This window comes from Lutra lutra, chromosome 13 (genome assembly GCF_902655055.1).
Source record: "Lutra lutra chromosome 13, mLutLut1.2, whole genome shotgun sequence".
NCBI classification, from domain to species: Eukaryota; Metazoa; Chordata; class Mammalia; order Carnivora; family Mustelidae; genus Lutra; species Lutra lutra.
Genome location: NC_062290.1, coordinates 33,357,263 through 33,375,019, shown reverse-complemented (window position 1 = coordinate 33,375,019; position 17,757 = coordinate 33,357,263). Strand labels below are relative to the sequence as shown.

General features: G+C 38.9%; 1 protein-coding gene across 14 annotated transcripts in view; it reads right to left on the bottom strand.

Moving 5' to 3' along the window:
* Positions 1-17,757, bottom strand: part of KDM4C (lysine demethylase 4C) — a 470,115-nt gene that overhangs the window by 443,758 nt on the left and 8,600 nt on the right. The window lies entirely within an intron of this gene.

Sequence of the window (17,757 nt, the reverse complement as noted above, 5' to 3'; positions counted from 1 at the left end):
AGTCAGATATTAATTACATATGTCATTTCTTGGTTTTCCTTTCTCTATCTCTTAAACTTCCATAGTATCCATCAATAGGGGTCTGGCTGAATCAGTGTATTACTTCTGACAACACAGTATAGGCAACATAAAAAGAATGAGAGAGATCTCTAAGTAAACATCTGGAGTGATTTCCAAATTACACTGTTAAATTAAAAAAGTGCAGAACAGTTTATAATCTACTTTTTGTATAGGAAGCAAGATCAAACCCATAAAAATGGTTACCTAAAGGGAAAAGAAGACACAGGTAAGGAAGCAAAACTTCTGTGAGTATAGCCCTACATATAGTTTTAACTCTGAAATCATATAAATAATTTACAAAATTAAAAAGAAAAAAAAGACCTCAAAACTGAAAAACAAGCTAATTACATAATAAGTCAGTGGCATAAGTAAACAAGGAAAAGAACTGCTTAAGTAACTGTGAGTCAAAGTGTTTAGGCTATAGATTCTAACAGAATATATTTGGGGATATAGAACAATTTTTAAAGATATATATAAATTGTATTTATTTGTCAAATTGTTAGTAGTAATATTATTGGTATTGGGTCTTTTTTAACTATTACAAGTATACTATAAGATACAGCAAATAAGTAATAATGCTAATGTCATTGGGGATCAAGATTTTCATTATAAAGAGATACCAATATAAAATTCTTGATTAAAAACTTAATCTTTCACTAGAATTGAAACAGCAATATGAACTCAAGATTTTTTTCTCTCAAAATATTTATCTCCTAGTACTGCCCACTTAAAAAGGCATGGAAATAATGACAAGACAGTAGCAAAAACTACACTTTGCACAAAAATTATGGCCTCTAAATACCATATCTCAATGAAAAGAACCAGGGGTCTTTGTAGAAAAGGCTGGTTCCAAGTTTGGGACAAGAAATATATAAGATGTGTCTAGAACGTGTTTGTGCCAGAAAGAAAGCAAGCTATCAAAGACTACTGAGGATACATATCACTTCAAAATTAACATCACTACTAAGAAAATTAGATATTATGTGCCTCCTGATAAGATGTACTAAGAAGGATACATCTACTTATATGGCTATTCTACCAAAAGTAAATAATTTATATCTAATCATGAGGAAACATCAGGAAAGGCCAAATTAAGTGATATTCTTACAAATAAGAGGTTATACTCTTCAAAAATGTGAAGGTCATAAAAGACAAAAGATTAAAAAGTAGTTCCAGATTTTAAAAAGACAAATGAAAGATGTGATCCTTGGATCCTGGACCAAAAAACAATTTTTTTCTCTTTTCCTATGCTACAAAGAATATCATTGGGATAAATGGTGAATCTGAAAAACGATCTGATCAGATAATAGTGTTGTGTCAAATTAATTTTCTGATCTTGATAACTATACTGTGGTTAGAGAATGCTCTTGTTTTTAGGAACATAAAATGATGTGTTTACAGATAGAGGGGCATTACATATATAAGTTACTTTCAAATGGTTAAGAAAACATTATGCACATGCACACACACACACACACACACACACACCAAAGAATAAATAAATAATAAGCATAGAGAAACTATAACATTTAGGAAATCTGTATGAAGTGTATGGGGAACATCCTGTTCTCTTTTTGGCAAATTTTCTGTAAGTCTGAATTTATTTCCAAATAAATCAAGAAAACAAAAACAACTAATGGGAGTCACATCAAAAGGACATGGGAACTTTGGAGAAAACAGTCACAGTGGCCCCAGGCAGGTGTCAGAGTCTGAGTGGATGAAGAGAACATCCTGCAAGCACAGCAGCAGCAACACTAGGAGACTGGATACATACTGGCCTATAACAGGAGCCAAGTTTTCCCCATTGGAGAAGGGAATTTACAGATATGGAGGGGGAGGAAATTAGAACTGACCTTTGGTAATAGATTAGAATTTGGGAGCACAGGTATAAGCTCGCAGTGTGTATGTATGTACGTGGGTAGATATGTGAATGTATATACCTACATGTCCATGGATATGTACAGATACTTCCTTAGCTCTGCCCACTGAGAGTTCTTGGGAGCTGTAATACTACAGTAACAATGAGCTCTCAAATCTTGGTTTCTAAATACCACCATCCACTGAAAGGAACCAGGGCTTCTTGGACTGATTCCAGGGCTGGTGAGAGAAAGTACAAGGTAAGCCAAGAACATCTTGTTGTATGCCAGAAAGTAAGGAAACACTCAAAAAACAAAAGGGAACATGTCTAAAGGACATAAAAGCCAACTTGAAAGGGCTTCCATTGGCTAAATCTGGGGGAAACTGAGCATCAAAATAAAGGATAATAATCAATATAATCAATAAAATAAAATAAGAAACTATGAGTCCACAGTGAAGTAAATACAATAAAAAAGTTATTAAATCTGTAAGTATATGATATTCCTTTTTTAAAAAAGCATCATTCACCATTAGAATATATCAACATACTACTCTAAAAATGTATAAATAAAGAGAAGGAAACAAGCACTTATCTTGCTTTTTCTGGAACAACTGCTATTTTAGGGTAAGTAAAGAACTGATAGCAGAAAGTTCTTCTTTACAGAAAAATTCCAACTAGTAAATGTAGTAAAAATGACAGAATTATATCATCACCATTTTTTTTACAATCCCTAATAAATAATCTAGGGAAACATCATCCCTGGCTGCTAAAATCATGAGATGACAAGTTAACAGGAAGCTTTATAATGGAGCAATCAGGCTCAGGCTCATTAATCATTAGAATAGACAGACATGACTTGAAGCAATGGAAAATACATAGCATCACCTATTAATTGTTTTTACCTTAAAAAAGTAAATCTGAATCTAAACCAACCCATTAAACCATTGAATCTTATCACCAGTTGTCAGGAAATAAGGAACAAAGTAAATACCACCACAGGAAAATAATGTGCCAAATCTGGAATATGAGACAGCCTTCATTCCAAATGCCAATCGAAAAGAAGGAGAGTAAGGTAAGGGTTGGGAGCAAGGGACTGTTACAGAATAAAAAGGACATCATACATATGAACAAAAACTATATGCATCAACAACTGGTCACCAGAAATTTTTACAGAAAAGCAATAGAATAATGTAACAAAGCAGGAAAAAATAAGATTAAAAAAAGCAAAAACAAAGAGGGTGCCTTGCTGGCTCAGTCAGTGGAACATACAGCTCTCGATCTTGGGGTCGGTCCTGAGTTCAAGCCCCATGTTGGGCGTAGAGCTTAATTAAATTAAAAAAGAATATTATAAATGAGCAGTACAGTAACTAGAATAAAGAGTCTTCAATATGTTTTATATGTATGTATACATATAACTATATTATTATAAACCTGAGAATGTATGTCCTCATTTAAAGATTTTATTTATTCATTAAGGAGGCCACAAGTGCACAAGCTTGAACAGGGGGACGGGCAGAAGGGGAAGGAGAAGGCTAAGGAGAGATTCTCAAGTAGACTCCCTACTCAGCAGGGAGCCCCACCCAGGGCTTCATCTCAGGACCCTGAGATCATGACCTGAGTAGAAACCAAGCGTCAACTCAGCTTAATCAACTGAGACACCCAGGTGCAGGGAGAACATCCTCATTTAAAAGGCATGAACTAGAACATTGAAACTTTTAGAGTCAATGCTTAAGACTTTTTCTAACTGCCTGCCTTATTATTTTCAACTTGCAAAGTTCAATAGCAGAATGTCAGAGTTCTTTTAAGAACAGTCAGATTCCACTAAATAGACAACTATTAGAAAATGGGGGTGGGGGGGCGCCTGGGTGGCTCAGTGGGTTAAAGTCTCTGCCTTCAGCTCAGGTCATGATCCCAGGGTCCTGGGATCGAGCCCCACATTGGGCTCTCTTCTCGACGGGGAGCCTGCTTGCCTCTCTGTCTCTGCCTGCCTCTCTCTCTGTCTCTGCCTGCCTCTCTGCCTACTTGTGATCTTTGTCTGTCAAATGGATAAATAAAATCTTTAAAATAAAAAAAGCTTTAAAAAAAGGAAAAGAAAATGGGGGTGAAAGACGGGGAGACAGACTCTCACTCAGTCATATCATGTGCAACACAATAACCACCTAATTGTTAGAAATCCTACTATCCTTTGCCCTTGGGATAAAGTTTCCATTCATCTCTACTAATAACATGATCACAATCATATTGATTTAAGAGTCCATGCCCAAATCCTTGGGCTGAAGCACTAAACAAAAAATCACTATAGCCACTGATAGTTACTTAGCTTTCCAGCACTTAAACTAAATTTACATCATAATGGTAATCTCAACCAAAGTGAATAACATTTTATTAAAAATTACTCTTGGGGGGGCGCCTGGGTGGCTCAGTGGGTTAAGCCGCTGCCTTCGGCTCAGGTCATGATCCCAGGTCCTGGGTTCGAGCCCCACATCGGGCTTTCTGCTCGGCAGGGAGCCTGCTTCCTCCTCTCTCTCTGCCTGCCTCTCTGCTTACTTGTGATTTCTCTCTGTCAAATAAATAAATAAAATCTTTAAAAAAAAATAATAAATAAATAAATAAAATAAAATAAAAAATTACTCTTGGGGTGCCTAGGTGGCTCAGTTGGTTAAGCGTCTGACTCTTGACTTCAGCTCAGGTCAGGAACTTAGGGTCCTGAGATTAAGCCCTTTGTTGGGCTCTGTGATCAGCAGGGAGTCTGCTGGGAATTTTTTTTCTCTCTCTCTCTGCCCCCCTCCGCTCACTCTCTCTCTCTCTCCCTCTCTCTAAAATAAATAAATCTTTAAAAACAATTACTATTACAACAGGAGTTGAAGAAAATCACCTTGTATATTTCTCTCAACTATCCCACTTAAGCAGCCAGGTAGAGGAAATATCATACCTTAGAGCCAGATGGAACTGAGTTGTTGTCTTTTTTAGTAGGCACCATGCCCAACGTGGGGCTTGAACTCATTACCCTCAGATTGAAAGTTACATGCTGTATAGACTGAGGCAGCCAGGTGCCCCCAGAATTGATTCTAATCCCTCCTATCTATCTCCCCCACTTAATGAGTGACCTCTAGAAAGTTACTTGAACTAGACCTCTATTTCCCCATCAGTATAATGGGATACCACTCCTCCCCCTACAGCATTGTGATAGGGACTCAGTAAGTAGCTAAATATAAGAGACTAGTACATTGTCAGGCTATATAGCAAGCACACAGATGTTGGCTTAAAAAAAAAACTATTCAAATTAAATCCCTTCTATTACCTTCTTCCCCACTGCTTATGCACATGCTCAAATCTCTCCCATGTAATTTTTTAAAAGATTGTATGTGTTTATTTGAGAGAGAGAGCACAAGCCTGTGTACATGCAGATGCGGAGGGGACAGAGGGAGAGAGAATCTGACCCGTCACAACCTGAGCTGAAACTAAGAGTCGGCTGCCAGACCCACTAAGTCACCAGGTGCCCCTCCTATGTGATTTTTAAAGGTTCTCTGTACACATTCTCCCCCCACCCAGAAAGACTCCAGCTACAGCATTCTCTCTCCAACCCCTCATAGACAAACCTCAACAAAGAACAGCCCACACTCATTTTGTCCACTTCATCTATTCTATCATTGACATCTCCACCCACAAGTGATTTCAGCAAATCACTCTGGAAAAGTCTGCCAGTGACTCTCTAACTGCTTTATACTATATGTTGTCTTTAGTCCTCTTATCAGTCTCTTTGCAGCATTTAAAACTGGATAAGCCGTCCCTTAGTACAGCTTCTGCAGACTGGGGAGAGGAGAGAGGGGAGGTGGGAGGACAACAACACACATACACCATCCTCCACTCACTCTATTTCAGTTAACTCTACCCTCCACCCTGAACTTCATTCTGTGCTCCTCCAGAGCTAAACCCTTCAGTACTGATATACTACAAGATTATTGCTATAGTTGTCTTTCCTTTCCACCAGACACAGACACCATGGGAAATTTCATCCAACTATCCTTACCAATGGCTCAGAAATACAAAACAAGGACCTCTCTCCTGTAAATCCAAGTCCAATAAATCTAAGCACCTACTAGGCAGAGCCATTTGGAGATGATCCTCAAACTCAACAGAGACAAAACTGAATCCAAAAGTTAATAGGGATAAAAAGGAACCTTTGCTCCAAAATCTGCTTCTCTACCCAACAGTCCCAATCCTGGTTCATTCAATCCATCCATGGTCCTGCACCAATCCTCAAAGAGCTTACAAGTGCAAGAGAAAACAAGTATACAGATGGCTCTAATACCACAGGCCAGGTACTGCAAAAAACGGAAGCACACACCACCACCATGGCCTTTAGAACAAGAACAGAAGAATCCAACCCTTTAACAGGGTAAAGGGTAGAAGGGGAAGCAGAAAAGGAGAGCACCCCCTACACAGGCCCTGACCTCCACTATACGGCCTGCATCAGAATCCCAGGAGCCATCCTCAGCCCTGCCTCACCACATCTGTGTGGGTACCAATTATGGTCTATGTGACCTCCTGAACATCTTTTATATCCGTTCTCTAGTATTTCCAAAGTTACTATCTTAAATCAAGCTTTTCTCCTTTCTTTCCTAAACCACTCCTGTAGTCTTTGCTCATTTACTCACCTTTTTTTTTTTTTTTTTTTTAAGATTTTATTTATTTATTTGACAGAGAGAGATCACAAGCAGGCAGAGAGGCAGGCAGAGAGAGAGGAGGAAGCAGGCTCCCTGCTGAGCAGAGAGCCCGATGCGGGGCTCGATCCCAGGACCCTGAGATCATGACCTGAGCCGAAGGCAGCGGCTTAACCCACTGAGCCACCCAGGCGCCCCTCATTTACTCACCTTTAGTTCAACTCCCTCAATTCTCTTCTATACATCCACAAAAACACAAAACTTTCCTTTTTTTAAGGAGGTTTTATTTATTTATTTGAGAAAGAGAGAGAAAGAGCAAGCACACCAGGCAGGGGAGCGGCAGAAGGAGCGGAAGCAGTAGACTCCCTGCTGAACAGGAAGCCTGCCTTGGGAATCAATCCCAGGACCCAGAGATCATGACCCGAGCCAAAGGCAGACCCTAAACCAAATGAGCCACCCAAGAGTCCCCAGAAAAAACTCTCTTGAAACAAAATGGATCATGCCATCTTTATTTTATTATTTTTTTTAAGATTTTCTATTTATCTATTTGAGAGAGAGAGACCGAGCGAGCATGAGCATGAGGCAGGGCAAAGAAAGAGGGAGAAGAGACTCCCCACTAAGCAGGGAGCTGGATGGAGGGCTCGATCCCAGGACCCCAAGAACATGACCTGAGCCAAAGGCAGATGCTTAACCAACTGAGCCACCTATACCATGAACCCATACCATCCTTATTTATTTTTTTTTATTTTTTTTTTAAGATTTTATTTATTTATTTGACAGAGAGATCATAGGCAGAGAGGCAGGCAGAGAGAGAGGAGGATGCAGGCTCCCTGCTGAGGAGAGAGCCCGATGCGGGGCTCGATCCCAGGACTCTGAGATCATGACCTGAGCCAAAGGCAGCGGCTTAACCCACTGAGCCACCCAGGCGCCCCATTTTTTTTTTTTTAAAGATTTTGCCATCCTTATTTAAATCCCTTAGTAGCTCAGTACTATTTCAGCATGGAAGCTACCTCCATGATCTAGCTCCTCCTTCTCCCCCCAGCCTCAAAGATCCCTTTGACCTGCCTGAAACCTTTGCTTCATTCTAACAAAAGTTCCCAATTGGTGCCAAGCTATTTCCCTCCTTCAGTGTACTGTACAGACTTATATGTCACATGTATGATACTACTGAGTACTTCCTGTGAGTTACATATCTACAAAGTACACCCTCTTATTTAAACCTAATAGCTCAAAATAAACAAATAAACCTAATAGCTCCATTGAAAATGACCATAAATATCTTTATGTCACCAATAATGAAGACTAAAATGCTTGTACAGGGACCTATAGCAAGAGCTAAGGACAAGATCTGAACCTAATCTGAGATTCTAACACTCATATTTGTAACTACTGCACTATTTTCTTTGCCTTTCCTCAGTAAGTTCTAGCAAAACCCATCTTTCAAAGTTTATCTCACATGTAGACTGCATTATGAAGCCTTTCCTGGCAACACTCCCTACAACTAACAGTGTCATTTCTTTAACGTTCTCCTCACCCTCTTTCCATATATACAGTCATCCCTCATTATTCCTGGATTCAGCATTGGCAAATTCACCTATTTCTAAAATTTATTTTTAACCCCCAAACCAATAATGGTGGCATGTGTATGGTCATTCACAGACATGCACAGTGTTAAAATACTTGAATCACCCAACAGGCACATCCCTTCAGCAGAGGTCAAACAAGGCAAAAATATACCTTTGCAGTCTATTTAGTGCCAGTGGTTTTTGCATTTTTGTGCTCCTACTGGTGATTTAGCTGCTTAAAACAGCCCCCAAGTTCCTAAGTACAAGAAAGCTATGATGTTCCCGATCACAAACACACTTTGTGACATAACTTTAGGCATCAGTTATAACTGCTGGCACGAGTTCAGTGTAAATGAATCAATAATTATATATTAAACAAGGTATCTTTAAAACAGAAACACACAGGGGCACCTGGTGGCTCAGTGGGTTAAAGCCTCTGCCTTCGGCTTAGGTCATGATCTCAGGGTCCTGAGATCGAGCCCCGCATCAGACTCTCTGCTCGGAGGGGAGCCTGCTTCCTCCTCTCTCTCTATCTGCCTCTCTGCCTACTTGTGATCTGTCTGTCAAATAAATAAATAAAAATCTTTAAAAAAACAAACAAAAAAAAAAACCCAGAAACACACATAAGGGGGGCCTGGGTGGCTCAGTGGGTTAAGCCTCTGCTTTCAGCTCAGGTCATGATCTCAGCGTCCTGGGATTGAGCCCTGCATGGGCTCTCTGCTCAGCAGGGAGCCTGCTTCCCCTTCCCCCTCTGCCCGCCTCTCTGCCTACTTCTGATCTCTCCCTCTCTCTCTGTCAAATACATAAATAAAAAAATCTTTAAAAAAAATAAATACACATAAAACAAGGTGATACATAGATCATTTGAAAAACTGTGTGATCAAAGCCTCATAGGCACCTAATCCTACATCTCCCTTCAGAGCAATGGTTCAGTATTCACTAATTCAGTATTCACTAATTCAGTATTCTCAGTGACTTTACGGAACATAACTACCACAAATACTGAGAATCAATTATATCTTAGCCCTTGTAATGAGACCATTCACAAAAAGCCCCCACCCCTCAGCCCATGGAAACCATCTTCCTCCCCACCTCAAGAATTTCTCCCACTGACACCCAGGAGTCCAGGCAGTCAATGCTTCATATGGGCAATTGACCTACACTTTCCACTAGCTCAATCACTCCCCCCAGGAACTCAGAATTGGAGAACAGATGAAGCCCTGAAGGGCTGGGGCAGCCAAGGTCCTCCTTTTGCATAAACAGAAAATGGCTGAAGGAAGGACATTAACAGATAGAAGTATCATACAGAGAATACAGAGCCTGAGAGAGAGAGATGATTTGAAAGGGAAAAGGAAAGGAGGGGAAAAAAAAAAAAAAAAAAAAACAAGCCTCAGTCATGCTAAGCATAATGCAAGTCATAAGGTAAACAACTGAAGAGTCTGCATCTTTAAGAGACTAGATAGTCTGAAGAACTGAAAGCTAGGGGCGCCTGGGTGGCTCAGTGGGTTAAGCCGCTGCCTTGGGCTCAGGTCATGATCTCAGGATCCTGGGATCAAGCCCCGCATCGGGCTCTCTGCTCAGCAAGGAGCCTGCTTCCTCCTGTCTCTCTGCCTGCCTCTCTGTCTGCTTGTGATCTCTGTCTGTCAAATAAATAAATAAAATTAAAAAAAAAAAAAAAAAGAACTGAAAGCTACACTGCAACAGGCGTTCCAGACATGATTTAAATTTTTCCAATGAAGAATGAAGAGACTTGAATTCAGAAGTAGGCAGAGTGTGGAAAGAATTGGCGACCACAAGGTATTTTTCTTGCTGGAACGGAGCTAGCACAGGTAACTTAGCTCTTTTTTTTTTTTTTTAATTTCTTTTTTTTTTTTTTAAGATTTTATTTATTTATTTGACAGAGAGAGATCACAAGTAGACAGAGAGGCAGGCAGAGAGAGAGGGGGAAGCAGGCTCCCTGCCGAGCAGAGAGCCCGATGCAGGACTCAATCCCAGGACCCTGAGATCACGACCTGAGCCGAAGGCAGCGGCTTAACCCACTGAGCCACCCAGGCGCCCGGTAACTTAGCTCTTAAGAATAGTCCTAGCACAATTCCTGATCTCTGTATGAAAACTAAGATGGCATGTTCATGGAACAAACAAATGCAGCAGCAACTTCCTGCTCCCCAGATTTCTGCCACGGTGCTATGATCCCAGACTATGATTCTTCAGTTTCCCATTTGTAGCAGAAATGGCAGCTCTCTGGGCAGCACCTCCAGCAGTGGTGTTCTGGGAGACATCCCATGGGCTGAGTCCCTCAGGACCCAGCCAAGAGCCTGCTCTCCAACCTTCAACAACTACAGGATCAAATCCCTTTTTGCTTAAGTTAAGCAAGGCAATAGCCATAACCTGTAATTGAATCATGGCTGATGAAATTATCAAATATAAACCAATAATAATGATGAATGGAAAAGAAACCTGATATACAAATACCAGTAAATCAAATGAAGGTTTTATTCATACCTGTTTGCCTTTTGAGTAATCCTTTCTAACCACCAGTTCCTTGGTGCATCTTCATAAAATTAACTTGAATGATTCAAAATTCATTTTGTAATATTGAGTAGAAATTACTAACTGAGCCATTAAACAAACTAGCTAGCCACCCAGAGCTACTTACTCTTACTGGCCTACTATAGGAGAAGCTCCCAATAACCTACTTAACAGATTTACCAGATAAGGGATACATACTATATATTCTCTCTGAAAAACACCACTGCTACAAAAAATACAACACAGTGGAGACTAGCAGACTCTGTTTATTATGTCTAAGTACCAGTTAAACTACAAGCTTAGCAATCAAGTGTTTATTTGCAATCCAGTTTATGCCAATTTTGCCAATTATCTGATATAATTAAATAGATGAAGTGTGAATACAACAGTGTTATTGTTTCTATAAGATTTAAGTTGAATCTTTTGGAAAGATCCAGTAAAATGAAATGACATTTTTAAGGTGAGGGGGGAAAGAGGGATGTCAAATAAAGTGTGGGAACTGCAACATAAAAGATTAGGGGATAGAGGGATTTGTAAAATCTAGGATTCCAGCTTATATTACTTCAAGTGTTTAACTCTCACTCTACTTAAAAATAAATAAATAAATAAATAAATAAATAAATAAATAAAAAACCACCAGAAACTGAAAGTGGTAGCTGCTGTATTGTAGATGTGGTTTATGCCAAAGAGGAAATGCAGGACTCTAATCTTTATTCAGAGAAAAGGGCTCTGCCCTACAACAAAAGATAGGCAAATGATTGTGTAAGTTGTTTTTTTTTTTAAGATTTTATTTATTTATTTTACAGACAGAGATCACAAGTAGGCAGAGAGGCAGCCAGAGAGAGGGGAAGGGAAGCAGGCTTCCTGCCAAGCAGATAGCCCGATGCGGGGCTCGATCCCAGGACCCTGGGATCATGACCTGAGCCAAAGACAGAGGCTCAACCCACTGAGCCACCCAGGTGCCCCTAAAATAAATATTTTTAAAAAGTTATGAAAAATTTAAAAATCATTTTTAAAACATGCAAATTTGTATCTGATTGAGATTCACGACCTTTATGAAAAGAGCTAAGAAGAGAAACTACAGAATTTTCTAAAATTTGAGTTATAAAAGAAAACTTCATTCCCTGTTAATGCCAACTTTAGGAAAATCACAGAACTATACTAAAATATGGGTCCAGACAGGAGCAAAAAATTATGCAATCAATGCCAACTAACATTTCTGCATGAATAGGGAAAAAAAAAAAGACTGTCCTCCTATGACTGTGAATTTAGAAACCTCATTTGTTTTCTAAATCCCTATTATTATGCAGGGTGATTGATAAGGACACTCAAAACAGCCAAACTTGCATTGCATATTAATTGTGAGTTCCTACCAAGAAGTCTGCCAGGCTTGGACTGTCTCCTCTGTCAGAAGACCTGGGAAAGAGGAAATGCTCCTTGGCACAGGCAAGACCTACCGGAATCTCCAGGTTCCAATACCCAGACTCCAGCCACCTATTGCAGCATAATGACAACCACAGGCCTGCGTCATCCACTGCGCACCCCAGGCCCCGTGGAAGGCTTGCTGGCCAGCCCCTCACCTGGACTTTCGGACTGTACCACCTGCCCCATCCCTGGAACAGATAAGCTAGTGCCTGCGATGGAACCCGTATCAACTACCATCAGCTTTACAGTGAAGCCCATTTCACATTTACAACTGAGATTACCTACACATCTATCAGAAAAACTCATGAGAAGCCAGGTAAGTCACTTATTACTGTTTTCAAGCATAAGATGTCTAAAATTTGAAATATTTTGAAAACATATTTAAATTTAATTTTGTATGAAAACTTTGAAGTTATTTCTAAAGATTCATAATCACATAAGCCATACATAGTATCAACTATACTGAGAGGGAAGAAAAAAGGGTTGGAAAATAGACAGAATAATCTGACAGTCCTTGCTTATTCCATTATTAATGAGTGCAAGGAACACTATTTTAAAGAACTGTGACAATTTGCACATTTTTTGGTAACTATCTATCCAAAAAAACAAGCTTGCCGGAAAAGGATTTACTATATTCTCATCCCGTATGCAATGTTGGCATAGTACCTTGCATTGGTATTTGTAAGTCATTTATTCTTTTAATCTTAATACCAATACAGGGTTTCTTTAACATTCGAACTGCATCTATAAACACATGAAAGTATTTTCAACATTTCTTTAGATGAGTTTAACTTTCTTTGAAATCTCAAATACTTAACCAAACTGTAATAATCACAAATATAATCATGATACGAACACAAAGGAAAATCATTATGTTACCCCATGCTTCTCCTTGATTTAAATTATGATTTTAATAAATATAAGACCAAACCCTCATTAATGTTCATGAAAATAAACTCATCACATTTTGTTTGTTTGATTCATAACTTTTCTTTGTTGTTTACAGCCTGGTCTTTTGCAGAGTAGTATGGGCCATCTGCACAAACTCTTTCAACAGTATTATACTAAAGATGATCCTCACTGACAACTCTTTGAACACTGAAATCTTATTAAATGAATCTTTTTTAAAAACTGCATCTGTTTTGGTTCTTTACTGTGCTGTAACATACGATACTTCATTTTCATTCTTACTAGTTTTCTGTGCTATTAGCCCACTGTGATTATTCCCATTTGAGAGATGATGAAACTAAAGCTCAGAAATGGAAATCACTCCCCTAAAGTCAAACAGCAAGTAGATGCCATGAACTGACCGCACATTTCATATACCCAGACCCCAAATATAAATGACCTCTTTGCTAGGCTCTTCAGCTACCATAATAAAGCAAACCAAAAGCCCACTAAATAAAGAATAAACTTGCAGTACCAAGCCCAGATGGTTTCACAGAATTATGGTCAATGTTTAAGAAACATAATCCAATGTTATTTAAGCTATTTCTGAGCACAAGGGGGAAAAAAAAAAGCTCTAAAGTCCTTTAAGAAGCATGCCTAAATGGGTAACAAAACTTGAAAAACGGCTCAAGAAAACTGCAGAACAATTTTAAGAGTATTGACGAAAAAAAATTTTTTTAAAGATTTTATTTATTTATTTGACAGAGATCACAAGTAGGCAGAGAGGCAGGAAGAGAGAGACGTGGAGGCAGGCTCCCTGCTGAGCAGAGAGCCCAATGTGGGGCTTGATCCCAGAACCCTGGGATCATGACCTAAGCTGAAGGCAGAGGCTTAACCCACTGAGCCACCAAGGTGCCCCACGAAAATTATTTTTTAAAATGAGGAAGCAGGCAACCCTCTCAGGCCCCCTTACTCTTCAGGTGCTTTGTACTATTGCTCACTATCACTCAACAAACTTTGCTTTGCAGCCCACTACAAAAAAAAAAAAAGAGGAAGCAAAATCCAAAAGCACATTAAAATAATAACCATGGGCGCCTGGGTGGCTCAGTTGGTTGGGCGACTGCCTTCAGCTCAGCTCATGATCCTGGAGTCCTGGAATCAAGTCCCGCATCAGGCTCCCTGCTCAACAGGGAGTCTGCTTCTCCCTCTGACCCTCCCCTTTCTCATGCTCTCTTTCTCTTTCATTCTCTCTTTCTCAAATAAATAAAATCTTTAAAAAAATAAAAAATAAAATAAATAATAAGTCATGACTAAAAACTCATTCCAGAGTACAAGAATGCACCAATACTAGTATATTTGTTATATAATTTTTGTGTGTGTGCATGTATATGTATGGATTAATATACATAAATGTGTATCTGAACAGACACATATTCTCTAGCTTGGTTCATTGAGAAGGCACGGGAGCAACATCCCAATATCCATAACCACCTAGATCCTGGCTTCTAAATATTTGGGGTAAGAAAAGTTCAAGATGAGCCTGCATATCTCACTGTGCCCAAAAGGGAGGGAATGCTCAAAGAATGATAGAACATGTCAAAAGCACACAGAACCAAACATAAAGGATTCCCATTGACCAAACCTATGACAATTTAAGTGTCAATATAAATAACAATATTAACAGATTATAACTCATTGAATAGAACAGGAAACCATAAATCCTAATTGATAAAGATAAATTTAAATTAAAACTTAAGCAAGTATTTACATAGTTTTTCAAAACAAAACAAAACAAAAAAATAGAGTAGAGAAGCACAGAAGAGTCTAGCGTAGATCTTAAGCAATCAAAGTGAACATTACCAATACCAAAACAAAATGAAATTGTGTACCACCTGATAAGATGTAATAAAAAGAATAGAGTTCCGGGCGCCTGGGTGGCTCAGTGGGTTAAAACCTCTGCCTTTGGCTCGGGTCATGGTCTCAGGGTCCTGGAATCGAGCCCCACATTGGGCTCTCTGCTCAGCAGGGAGCCTGCTTCCTTCCTCTCTCCCTGCCTGCTTGAGATCTCTGTCTGTTAAATGAATAAATAAAATCTTAAAAAAAAATAGAGTTCTACCTCTGTGATATTCCTGCCAATGATGCCTCAAGATTCTAGTCACAAGAAAACATTAGAAAACAAAAATTAAGGGAGAGTCTATAAAATAACTGGTCTGTAATTCTCAAAGCTATCAATATTATGAAAATCAAGTGGGACAACTGGGTAGTTCAGTGGTTAAGCATCTGCCTTTGGATGATCCTGGGGTCCGAGGATGGAGTCCTGCATTGGGCTCCTTGCTCAGCAGGGAGCCTGCTCCTCCCTCTGCATGCCACTCCCCCTGCTTGTGCGTGCACGCTCTCTCTCAAGTAATGAAAATATTTGAAAAGAAAAAAGAAAAAGAGGGGTGCCTGGGTGGCTCAGTGGGTTAAAGCCTCTGCCTTCAGCTTGGGTCCTGATCCCGGCCGGGGTCCTGGGATCGAGCCCCACATCGGGCTCTCTGCTCAGCAGGGAATCTGCTTCTCTGCCTGCCTCTCTGCCTACTTGTGATCTCTGTCTGTCAAATAAATAAATAAAATCTTTAAAAAAAAAAAAGAAAGAAAGAAAGGAAGAAAGAAAGAAAGAAAAAGGGAATCAAGGAAAGACTAAAGACTACTTGAGAATGAAGGGATGCTTAAAAGACCTCAGAACAAGAAAATGTAATTCATCATTCTGGAATGGATACTTTTGCTACAAGAAACAGCACTATTACAATAGTGATATATTTTTAAAAAAAAATCTAAAGATTGGGTGAAAGTACTTATCGGTGGTAACTTCTTGATTTTGATGGAAATATTGTGGTTTTATAGGAAACTGCCTTTTTGGAAATATCCACTGAAATACTGAGAAGCAATAAAGCATGAAGTTCTTTGTACTGCAACTGCATTTTTCTAAAACTGCAACATTTCTAAAAGTTTGAGATTGTCCAAAGTAAGGTAAGAAAATTATTTTTAAAATTAAATAAAAAGGAATAAAATTTAAGAAAATATGTAAGATCTGTGTAAAGATATTTTTTAAATGTCCTTTCTAAGGACTTAAAAGAACATTTAAATGGAAAGGCATACCATATTTCTGGGCAAGAAAAGTCAGCATCTGAAAGGTATTTCTCTAAGTAAGTCCAAAAATGAAAGACATTCCTAATAAAACTATCAATAGCTTCCTGGAACTTGACAAATTGATTCTAAAGTTAAATATAATGAGGGAAAATAAACAAGAACAGCCTGAAAAGTCCCAAAAACATGTTTATAAAGCTTCAACAATTAAAACACTGAGGTAAAAATAAAAAAAATAAATAAATAAAACACTGAGGTAATGGTACATAAATAGACCATTATATAGAAACAGAATCAAGCTAAATGACTTTTAATATTGCACTGGTTAAATAAATTATGGTAGATGCATAAAATGTAATTACTGTGGGATCATTTTAAAAATGAGCTCTACATATATTCGTATTTTTAAAATCACATTCAAGGGAAGCCTGGGTGGCTTCATCGCTAGGCCTTCAGCTCAGGTGGGTCATGATCCTGGGGTCCTGGGATTGAACCCTACACCCAGGCTCCCTGCTCCGTGGGGAGCCTGCTCCTCCCTCTCTCTCTGCCTGCTCCTCTGCCTACTTGTGCGCGCGCTCTCTATCAAATAAATAAATAAAATCTTTTTTTAAAAATCACATTCAAGTTACAGTATTAAATGAAAAAATATTCAGAACAAGTATAGACACCACGATTTGTATTAAAAAATGTATACATATACAAGCTTTATAGAATATCCTATATAGAATATGTAAAATATCTCTGAAAAGCCCTAAAAGAAACTGTTTAATAGTAGTTAACCAAAATGAAGAAACTGGCTGTCTGATGGCAAAAGTGAGAATATGCAATTTTTACCTATTTATATCTTCTCTTTTTTTAAGATGTACTTATTTATTTGAGAGGGAGCATACATTGGGGAGGTGGGGGGAGCCTCAGAGGGGAAGAATCTCAAGCAGTCTCCCCACTAAGTGAGCACAGAGCCAGATGCAGGGCTTGATGTCATGACCCTGAGATCATGACTTAAGCCAAAAGCAAAAGTCCGACACTTAACCCACTGAGTCACCCAAGCACTCCCCCATTTATAGCTTCTAAACTGTATACGTTGTTGTATACTTTGCATTGCCCATTTAAAATAATATTTTAATATACATTTATACTATAATGATTTTAATAATTTACCTATCTCAGGTCCAAATTCCTCCTACTAATGCAAGCTTCCCTGAATGTTGAGAGTTCTCAGTAAAGTGTCCAAATATCAAGGTGATAGTTCCTTTTGAAAGTTAAATTAAAAACAAAATGGGTGAGATAAGCAGCCTGGGGGGGGGGACTGTACCATCAGACCTCCCCTCAAAGGGACACCTGTGTGCTTTCTAAGTATCTGATGCATTTCCAAAACACAACAGAAGCAACAAGGCTAATGTTGAATCAGAGAGAAATACCCTTAGGACTGGTATTTAAACAAATGTCTGAGAAACTAGTTAGAAGATGGAGATAAAGACAGAGCCAAAATAAAGAATTTGACTTCTTTGACCTCATTCAACAGGAGAAAATGTACCTACAGGAAGAATATTCTGATGAGAAAGGTGAATACTCTCAAGGGTCAGAGAAGCCCCACAGGTAAAAACTAGTTTAGATTACTCCCCAATGGGGGCACCTGGGTGGC